The 10,350-nt window shown below is 45.1% G+C and overlaps 1 pseudogene; it reads right to left on the reverse strand.

Moving 5' to 3' along the window:
* Window positions 1-4,026: 4,026 nt before the first annotated feature.
* Window positions 4,027-9,970, reverse strand: LOC123450737 (annotated as a pseudogene).
* Between the last annotated feature and the right edge of the window lie 380 nt (window positions 9,971-10,350).

Here is a 10,350-nt window from a genome sequence, read left to right on the forward strand (position 1 = left end):
GATTAAACTCATTGCAAGACCTTTGTTGATGAATTGCAACTTGCCAACCTCTTGTTGGGGTCATGCAGTTTTACACGCTGCTGACTTGATACAATTGAGGCCAACTGCATATCACAGTTCTTCCCCTCTGGAATTGGTACGTGGAAATCCTCCCAACATTTCCCATCTGTGTAAGTTCGGATGTGCTACGTACGTCCCAATCTCACCACCACAGCGGACATCCATGGGCCCACACAGGAAACTTGGGATCTATGTGGGGTACAAATCACCGTCGATTATTAAGTACCTAGAACCCCTTACTGGGGATCTATTTACAGCCCGTCACGCTGATTGCATTTTTGACGAGGAACATTTTCCGGCATTAGGGGGAGATTTCAAGTACCAGAAAGAATGCCCGGAAATTGATTGGAATGCCATTGCCATTTCAACCTCTGATCCACGTACTCAAGAGACTGAACTACAAGTTCGGAAAATTATTAATTTGCAACATCTTGCAAATAATCTGCCAGATTCATTTACTGATCTAAAAGGTGTTACAAAATCCTTGATTCCAGCCAGGAATGCGCCCGAAAGAGTGGAGGTACCAACTAAAACCACTCAACTCCCTGTTCCTAAAAAGAGGGGGAGTAGTACGGCCGCTGACCCGGAACCTGCTTCTCGCAAGCAGCAAAGGAGAGAGAGGAGAAAATCCTCAAAATCAGTAAATGCAAGTCAACTCAAAGTTGATGAACACCTTATGGGTAGTTTTCATCCAGTAGAAGGCCAACCTTCACAACCCAGCTCCAGTGTGCACAAACTAGCTGGAACATCGGAACACCTAGACTCAATCGTATTGGGAAATAACGAAGAGCCTCTAGGGGTGCAAGAAATTTCCATCAACTATGTTGATTCTGGAGAATCATTTGACCGCAAGTCTACGACTGTCGACATATATTTTGCTGAAAAGATTGCAGATATCCTTATCACTGATCATGATCCAAAGTCTATCGTCGAGTGCCAAAGGCGCTCCGACTGGCCTAAATGGAAGGATGCAATCCAAGCAGAAATTGCCTCGCTTAACAAAAGGAAGGTATTCACTGAAGCAATACCTACACCTCCCAATGTTTTCCCTGTGGGATTCAAATGGGTTTTCCTCCGGAAACGGAATGAGAACAATGAGGTGGTGAGATATAAAGCAAGGCTCGTAGCACAAGGTTTTACACAGAAACCCGGCATTGATTTCAATGAGACATACTCTCCAGTAATGAGTGGAACAACTTTCCGATATCTTATATCAATGACAGTACAAAATCGTCTATCCATGCAGTTGATGGACGTCGTGACCGCATATCTTTACGGGTCACTAGATTCGGACATATATATGAAGGTTCCTGACGGTATCTCTGTCCCGAGTAACAATGCAAAACGCAACATATATTGTGTAAAGCTGAATAAGTCATTATATGGCTTAAAACAGTCGGGGCGGATGTGGTACAACCGACTAAGTGAGTTCCTTCTTCAGAAAGGTTACTCCAATAGTGATGATTGCCCATGTGTCTTCATCAAGAAGTCCTCTACAGGATTTTGCATCATTTCTGTGTATGTTGATGATCTCAACATCATCGGCAACGCACCAGATATTGATAAAGCACGCAATCACCTAAAGATGGAATTTGAGATGAAGGATTTGGGTCAAACCAAATTTTGCTTGGGTCTCCAACTCGAGCACCTTACCTCAGGAATAATGGTACACCAAGCTGCCTATATCCAGAAAATATTGGAGAAATTCAATATGGACAAATCCTACCCATCTAAAACTCCCATGGTGGTTCGATCTCTAGACGTAGAGAAAGATCCGTTCAGACCAAGGGATGATGGTGAAGAGATATTGGGACCCGAGGTTCCATATCTCAGTGCTATTGGAGCGCTTATGTATCTTGCACATTGCACAAGACCCGATATTGCATTTGCAGTAAATCTACTTGCTAGACACAGCGCAGCTCCTACCAAACGCCATTGGTCGGGAGTCAAGAATGTCTTTCGATATCTCCAAGGCACAAAGGATCTTGGTTTATACTTTCAATTCCAGGAAAAACTGGACTCTAGTATAATTGGATATACAGATGCTGGCTATTTATCTGATCCCCATAATGCGAGATCGCAGACCGGTTTTGTGTTCCTACATGGTGGAACTGCTATATCATGGAAGTCTTCGAAACAGACCCTAGTTGCAACATCTACCAATCATTCTGAAATAATTGCTTTATATGAGGCATCACGTGAATGCACGTGGCTTCGCAGAATGATAAACCACATACAACAGTCATGTGGAATTGGTTCTATCGAATCACCTACCATTATCTATGAAGATAATGCGGCTTGTGTTGCACAGATGCAAACAGGATACATAAAGAGCAATATCACTAAGCATATTGCCCCTAAGTTGTTTTATCCCCATGAACTCCAGAAAAGTGGTGAAATCAACATCTTGCAAGTCAAGTCATGTGATAATCTCGCTGATATTTTCACAAAGTCTCTACCAGCTTCAACATTCCAGAAATACCTTCATGGAATTGGTATGCGACGGCTCCGAGATTTGCAAGAGTCAGGGGGAGTATCTTCCTGAACTGTTCCTGTTCAAAGCCTCATATTACACTCTTTTTCCCTTTATGAGTTTACTCTAGAGGTTCTCATCAAGGTTTTTAATGAGGTAATATCAACATAAGAACATATGTCATACTATCTGTTTTCCCCACCGGGGTTTTTAGGAAAAGTATATACGACATGTTTATTGTCCTCTTATTCTATGGATACATTTCATATGGAGTTAACGGAGGCAATAACCATTATATGCGGTATCATTTTCTCCTTATTTTCCCACAGGGTTTGAAGGAGTCTTAGCTGCATATACTACACCACTCCTTATATTTTTCCCACAGGGTTTTTGGAGGAGATTATTACAAGATGATGAACACGTTCAAGGACAAGTAGAGATTAGGGGGAGTGTTAGAGTTTAATTAATTATGTAATTAATTAAGTTAATCCCTACTTGTAACCGCACGCACGATGCGGGAACCGCCTTTCCCTGTCATATAAAGTTCATCATCAAGAATAAAGTGAACAGTGGTTTTTCATTACATATCTCTCTTTTCAATCACAACAGATACAACACGAACATACCACCTCCACCTATCACAACCTCTGTCCAAAATAATAGTGAGCAAGATCTTCAAAGATGTCTTTAAGAAGGAAAACATCATCAACTGACACCGTCGTCGTCTTCGGCATCGACCTCCGTCGATAACAAAGCTTTCACCCAGATCCGCACAAGACAACTCCAACGAACCTTGAGAATGGTCTGGCCTAGCCAACAACCCCCAGTGCCGCTTCCAATCCCAACCAGCCAGGACTCGGTGGTGAGAGGCAGCTCTTCTACAATGCCTCCAAGGAGAAAAATGACGCCCGCAAGCGCCAACATTGCCGGCATCGACCCCCGTCTAAAAAACAAGCTTCCGCCCAGAGCCTAAAAACTCACCGCCTCTACATAGTCCGGGGAGGGAGCCAAGCCAAAGCGAACCTGCAAACCGAGCCTTGACTCCGCTTGTATTCAACAATGGCGAGACCAGACCAATTAGATCGGAAGGGCTCCACGGCCTACACATAACCATGATGGATTGTTCGTGTTGAGACCGACACCACCGCGTACACGAGCAGCACGCCATTACTACCGAAGCGACCTCTAGAGCCGCCACCTCCACCACAACCACGCTGACCACCACAAGCATGGCCCCAAAAGCCCAGTCAGGCCAAGAGAGGAGCCATAACCACAACCAAGCCTCAGATCCACCTCGAAAGCCGAAGCTCTCGCAGGAAAGCGCAGATCGGGCATGCCAACTCAAGTGCGCCTCCGCGCCGAACCACCAGCCGGCGCACCGTCCGCCCCGTTGCAGACCCCGATGGCCAGCCCCGTCGCCGGGCCGGACAGCCGTCGCAGCAGCCGAGCAGCCCACGCCTCCCAGGCCGCCCACGCCTCCTAGGCCGCCCACCTCACCCCAAACGCCGACGCAAGAGCCGCGACGACGCGCCGGCCGTCGCCCTCTGCTTGCCGCCCGCCGCCATGAGATCCCCAACTCGTGAAGGGCGCCACCGCGGGAGAAAAGAAACCGGCCCCGCCGCCGCCAACTCCACGCGAGCTTTGCTCACGGGAGGCACCGGCGACGGCGAGGGGAGGAGGAGGGTGGGGGCGCCGGGAGCTTGTTGGTCGGGGTCGCCGCCCGTGTCGCCCCTGGGGACGAAGCGACACGGGGGCTGTTAGACTGACTCGACGGAAATTGTATCTTAAAACTGTTCAACTTAGAAATAATAATCCCTTTGTTTCTTTTTCTGATCAATGATTGTTGTATGTTCAATATAGTATGATGTATTTAACCTACCGGTTTTATAATTTTGTTGCTCTGTCATTTCTGGAAGTTTTCAATTTAAGTCTGATTTGTTTTCATAGGCACTCACTCTCGAACAAATGGCCGCCAACAATATTTTCAGATCAAAACTTTCCAAATTTCAATCAAACAGATGTAGTATCCAAAGTTCAGGGCATCTGCTTTGTACAACTACACACTGGTTTGTACAAGAAATTCAGAGATGGAGAGACGATGGATAGCTATTGACATGCCTCATTTTCTGTTTCTTATGGGTCTCAATGTCAGTCAAATATCTTCGATTTTTAGCTGAATGAGGGAATAATGGATAGTGGTGTATCATCTCCAAGTAGGGCTACTGGAAGCTTATCTCTGTAAATAGTTTTATATCTATTAAATTTAGTTCACATTTGGATTGTGCCTTTATTCCAAAATATTCTACTTCCTTGTCAAAGATATACAAACTACAAATTTCCTACAGTATATATATATTTATAATGTAAGAGCATCTCCAACATCCTTTATATATTTGCACTCACTTGCTATTTTACAAATCTTGACCAAAAACCTTCTCCAGCAACCTTTGTATAAGTGGTCCTCATCAATTTTTTTACAAAGCTTGCTATATTTGCACCCACACTTTGCATATTTGCCAAGCCAAATGCCACTTTATAATTTTTTAGCAAGCCTCACTTTGTTTCAATGACAAGTCGGTTCGTATACTAGTGTGTGTGATGCGCGTGCGCTCTGTGTGTGTGTATGCGCGTGTGTATGTGTACGTGTTTTTTACGTGTACAAGTGTGTGCTGCATGTGTACGTGTTTGTGTGTGTATGTGTGTGTGCTGCATGTGTGTAAGTGTACGCGTGTGTGCATGTGTACGTGGGTGCGAGTTGTGCTAGTATACATGTACATGTATGTATGCTAGTGTGCAGTGTGTCTATGACAAACTGTCCCACATGTCATTGTGTGTTTTATGCAAATATAGCAATCTAATATATAAAGGCTACCAAAACAAAAAAAACATGTTGGCTTTGTAAACCTTTTCTCTTCTCTTGCTATAATAAATTTTTAGCAATCCAATATACAAAGGCTATTGGAAATGCTCTAAAGAACTGAAGAGAAACTACAAATTTCATACTTGTAACATATATTTGCTATTTTCTCAAAATATTCATATTGAAAAGCATGCCCAGTTTAGATTACTTTCAGGTTTTTGAAGTAAGGTTGCAGTCATGAAAAAGATCGTGTGAAGATCTGGACTTGGAGAAAACCCCCTTCTCTCCCTCCTCCTCCTGCGACCGCGTTGCCCCCGCGGGCGACCGGCCGCACCCCAACCTCCGCCTCCTTTATCCCACTTCCCCCCTCCTCCCCGCCGCCGTCGCTGGCGCCCGCGGCCGGCCTGGCCCCGGGGACGTTGGTGGCGGCGGCCCCCTGACCGTCCCTTCCCGCGGCTCTCCGACGCAGGGCGGAGCTGCACTGGGGGGGGGGGGGAGGGTGCTCCTAGGCGGCGACGGTTCGTGTGGCGACGGGACTCACGGGCGGACGGTTGGACCGCGGCGTCGCCGTTGGCGGCGAGGTGTTGTTGCGGCACGACCTGGCGGCAGCCACTCGACCCAGATCTGGGCCCTTCGGGGCCCATCTAGGCTTGGGCGGGCCGACGGTGGTGCGGGCCTGCGGTGGGACTTCTGGGAGGTAGGGGAGCGGCTACGAGCTGATGGGTGCTGGCGGCATCGATGCCAGCCTGCTGCAGCATGGCCATCGGGGCTTAGCGGGCCCGTTTTGGGCCTGGCAGGGCTAGGGATGCCCTGGTATGCCCTGCTGCCTTGTCCAAACGACGACCACGACGGTGCCGGAGGTGCGGGCCTTTCGCACGACGGCAGGGGATGCTGTTTCCTCCCGCTTGGCTTCGGTGCTGCTGCTATGTCGCTTGGCGCTTCTCTCTGGGCTTCTTGGCCTCGTGTTGGTGTTCGCAGTGTGACAAGGTGTGTGGCGGCGCTACCGCGGTGGCGCATGGGGTGGGGCGGTGGTCTGGCCGGTCGGCTCTGGTTGGGTGGTGGGGTTTGGAGTGCGGGAGAAATCTTTGTCGGTTCGTCCGGCTCCGATGCGGTGACACCGGCGGGTGCCACCATTCTTTCCTGGAGGGTATAGGGGGCAGCCATCCCCTACTTCCCTCTGCGTGCTAGGGGAAACCCTAGGGCTTGTACGGGCAGCAGTGTCATCGGAGTCGCATCCCTTCTTGGAGGTGCTGCTTGGTACCGGGTGGATCGAAGCCTTGTGCTGTGGTGATTTGTCTCCGGAAGGCGCAACGATGACGGGTCATCCGCTCTCTGTCAGCTGACGTTGTTGGCATTTGTTTCTTCTTATTTTTGTTTTGGGCTTGATGTGCTGCTCGCCCCAGCAATGCTATGTATGGATGTTGGTTGCTTTGAAATATAAAAAGTGAAGGAAAATTCTTTTTCGGTAAGATCTGGACTTGTTGTTAATGCCATGTTGGTAATAAAATACCATATAACTTACATTTCTTATCTGTCCCTTCTTCATTCTTTGTGTTTTCATTTTTATGCTCATGCGATTGTTTCTGGAGGCAACTACATCTATGTACTATTGATGTAAGATGTAAAAATTCTAATGCCTAATTTTTCTATGAAATATGAAGATATAGAATGGCAACCGAATGTGCCAAAAAATGTTTCGTACATATGACCATGGACAAGAAAGAATATGCAAGTAACAACACCTGATATATTTGTTGTTGCTTCTCGACCGCAACTAGTTACATTTAAATTTTCATTTAAGTTCCTAGAGTGTGAATGACTTAGTTATGTAAACCCAAAAGTGGCAGAGGATAATTTATTAGGACCATCTAATTACTGCTAAAAAATTCTCTTATATTTTGAGAGCGTTTAGTGATCTAAACGCTCTTATATTTCTTTATGGAGGGAATATAATTTTTACAACCGAGGCCATGTGAACAAGTCAACATGTCAGATTTATTGTTGTAATCAGTCTTTTTTAGGAAAACAAGATCTTTATTCATTAGCTATAATCAAAACATCGTTTAAGAGTAACGATACAACTTCATCTGGTGGTTCATCAAACCAGTGAGAAGCCCTAGAAAATTTAGCTAATCTAGCAAATTCATGAGCTACTTTATTAGCTTCTCTATTACAATGTTCAAATCTACTAGCAACAAATCACAAGCAAAATGGAAACAGTCATCAAAATTGTCGTCGCCGCTCCCGCAGATCGTCCTCCTTCCTTCATTGTCTCAATAACCTCCATATTGTCCGAGTTGATAATGAGACGATTACATCCCACCTTTTGTGCCAAAGTTAGTCCAAATCTGAGTGCCATTGCTTCAGCCATCAATACATCCGAACAGTGGTCAATCTTGCTATTACCCCTGTAATAAAATTTCCTTTACCATCTCGAAGTACCGCCCCCATCGTACCCCGTAACAGATCATGATCAAAAGAAGCATGAACGTTAAGTTTTACAAAACCCCTAGGGGGATGAGACCATCCCTCTTTTCTAATGGAAGCCTTTGGGGATGATGCATTGACAAAATTTGTTGTTAGAGCCAATATACCCATAGATATCATATGAACATTCTGAGTTTTCTCGTTATGCACCAGTTTTCGCCTTTCCCACCATAAATACCATGCATAAATTGCTATCATTTCATGAACGTTATGGCATCCCATAATCCTCAATTCTTGGTCTGGTAAAAGCAGTAAATACTCCAATACCGCCTCACCAGCCCTATCAATCTCACAAGCTTTCTCGATAATATCTTCCATTCCTAATCTCTTGCAGACTTCCTGTGCTTTAGAGCACTGAAAAAGCAAATGCTTAGTATTTTCAAGACCCTCAGAACACGTAGGACAAATTGGTGAAACTTTCATATGCCTATCTGCAAGCGTAGCACGACAAGGAAGAGTGTCATGTAGTGTACGCCAGATTAAAATTTTAACCTTTGCTGGGCAAGATAATTTCCAGATCTTTTCCCAAATAGGGTTTACCGTTGAACGACCCATCCCATTGGCATGTCTTAACTTACCTCCATACTGATGATTCCATTCTATCAAGTATGCAGATTTAACTGAGAACATACCATTCTTCGTATGACTCCACGCAATAAAGTCTGGCATGTCATTTAGTGGCAATGGAATTGAGAGAATTCTCTGAGCATCAATAGGCTACATTGTTTGTGTAATAAGGTCTTCGTCCCAACTATTTGTAATAGGGTCAATTAGATCAACCACTTTAGAGAGCAGAAGTCTATCCTTTGGTGTAACTACTTTCCTATTAGCACAATTCGGGATCCAAGCGTCATCCCAGATTCTTATGCTTTGTCCATTCCCCACACGCCAAATATAACCATTTTTAAGAGTATTCACCCCAGCTATAATACTCTGCCACGTAAAGGGAGACCCTTTCCTTAACTTAGTATTCATGAGATCACCATTAGGGTAATATTTGGCCCTAAGGATAGTAGCACATAAAGAATCAGGGCTGTCAGGGAGACGCCACGCCTGTTTCGCGAGCATTGCTAAGTTAAAACACTGAATATCACAAAAACCCATTCCTCCATCATCTTTTGGAACACACATCTTCCACCAGGCCATCCAATGCATCCCTCTCTGGTTTTCCTCGTCTCCCCACCAGAAATGCGCTATCGCGTCAATAATTCCTTTACAATTTTTTTTAGGAATTTTAAAGACCGACATTGCATAAGTGGGTATGGCTTGGACAATAGCTTTGAGCAGGATCTCCTTTCCTCCAACAGAGAGAAGTTTTTCCTTCCAACCGCTAATTTTTTTAATAATCCTCTCGACCAGAAATTGGAAACATTCTGTTTTGTCTAATCCCACATGTGCTGGAAATCCGAGATATTTATCATTTAGAGCCTTAGTCCAGATATTCAGGGTCGTACAAACTTGTACTCTGATTTCCACCTTCGTATTAGGGCCGAAGAAGATGCTAGATTTTTCGGCGCTAACCAATTGTCCCGAAGCTGCACAGTATGAATCTAGTACCGTTTTGAGAGCTATCGCACTCTCATTATTGGCCTTCATAAGAATCAACGAATCATCTGCAAAGAGTAGGTTTGTGATGGATGGAGCATCTCTACATACTTTCACTCCCACTATACTTTCACTCTCCTCAGCGTGTGTAAGTAATGCATTCAAACCTTCAGTGCATAACAGGAACATATAAGGTGACAACGGATTCCCGTGCCTCAAACCCCTCGTCGGTGTAAAACTCTCACTCTCGTACCCATTAATGCATACCTTATATTTGACAGTTGAAACACATTGCATAATGAAGTTAACCCAGTTTTGATGGAAGCCTAACCCTTCAGAAAAGGCCATTCAACTCTGTCATACGCTTTATGCATATCGAGCTTAATCACACATAATCCTTCTTTGCCTTCTCTTTTGTTTTTAATGGTGTGAAAACATTCATAAGCCACTAGAATGTTATCTGTTATCAGTCTGCCAGGCACAAAGGCACTCTGCGTAGGGCTAATAATCTCAGGGAGAAAAGCCTTCAACCTGGATGCCACCATTTTGGCAATAATCTTATAGACCACATTACAAAGACTGATTGGCCTAAATTGGGTCACCCTCTTAGGCGCGTTAACCTTAGGAATCAGCACAATCGCCGTGTCATTCCATCCCTCTGGGATAGTGGATGTGTTAATTGCTTGCAAAATCTCTTGAACTAGATCTTCTCCCAACATGGGCCAAAATCTTTTGTAGAATATAACATGGACACCATCTGGACCAGGAGCCTTTAAATCCCCAATATCAAACAGAGCCTTACAAACATCTTCCGCAGTATAAGGGGCCAAGAGAGCGTTGTTCATGTTCGAAGATACTCTCCTGCGAACGAGGGATAAAACTTCTTGATCCGGATGCACAATCTCTGACGTGAAAAGATTTGAAA

Source organism: Hordeum vulgare, chromosome 4H (assembly GCF_904849725.1).
Source record: "Hordeum vulgare subsp. vulgare chromosome 4H, MorexV3_pseudomolecules_assembly, whole genome shotgun sequence".
NCBI classification, from domain to species: Eukaryota; Viridiplantae; Streptophyta; class Magnoliopsida; order Poales; family Poaceae; genus Hordeum; species Hordeum vulgare.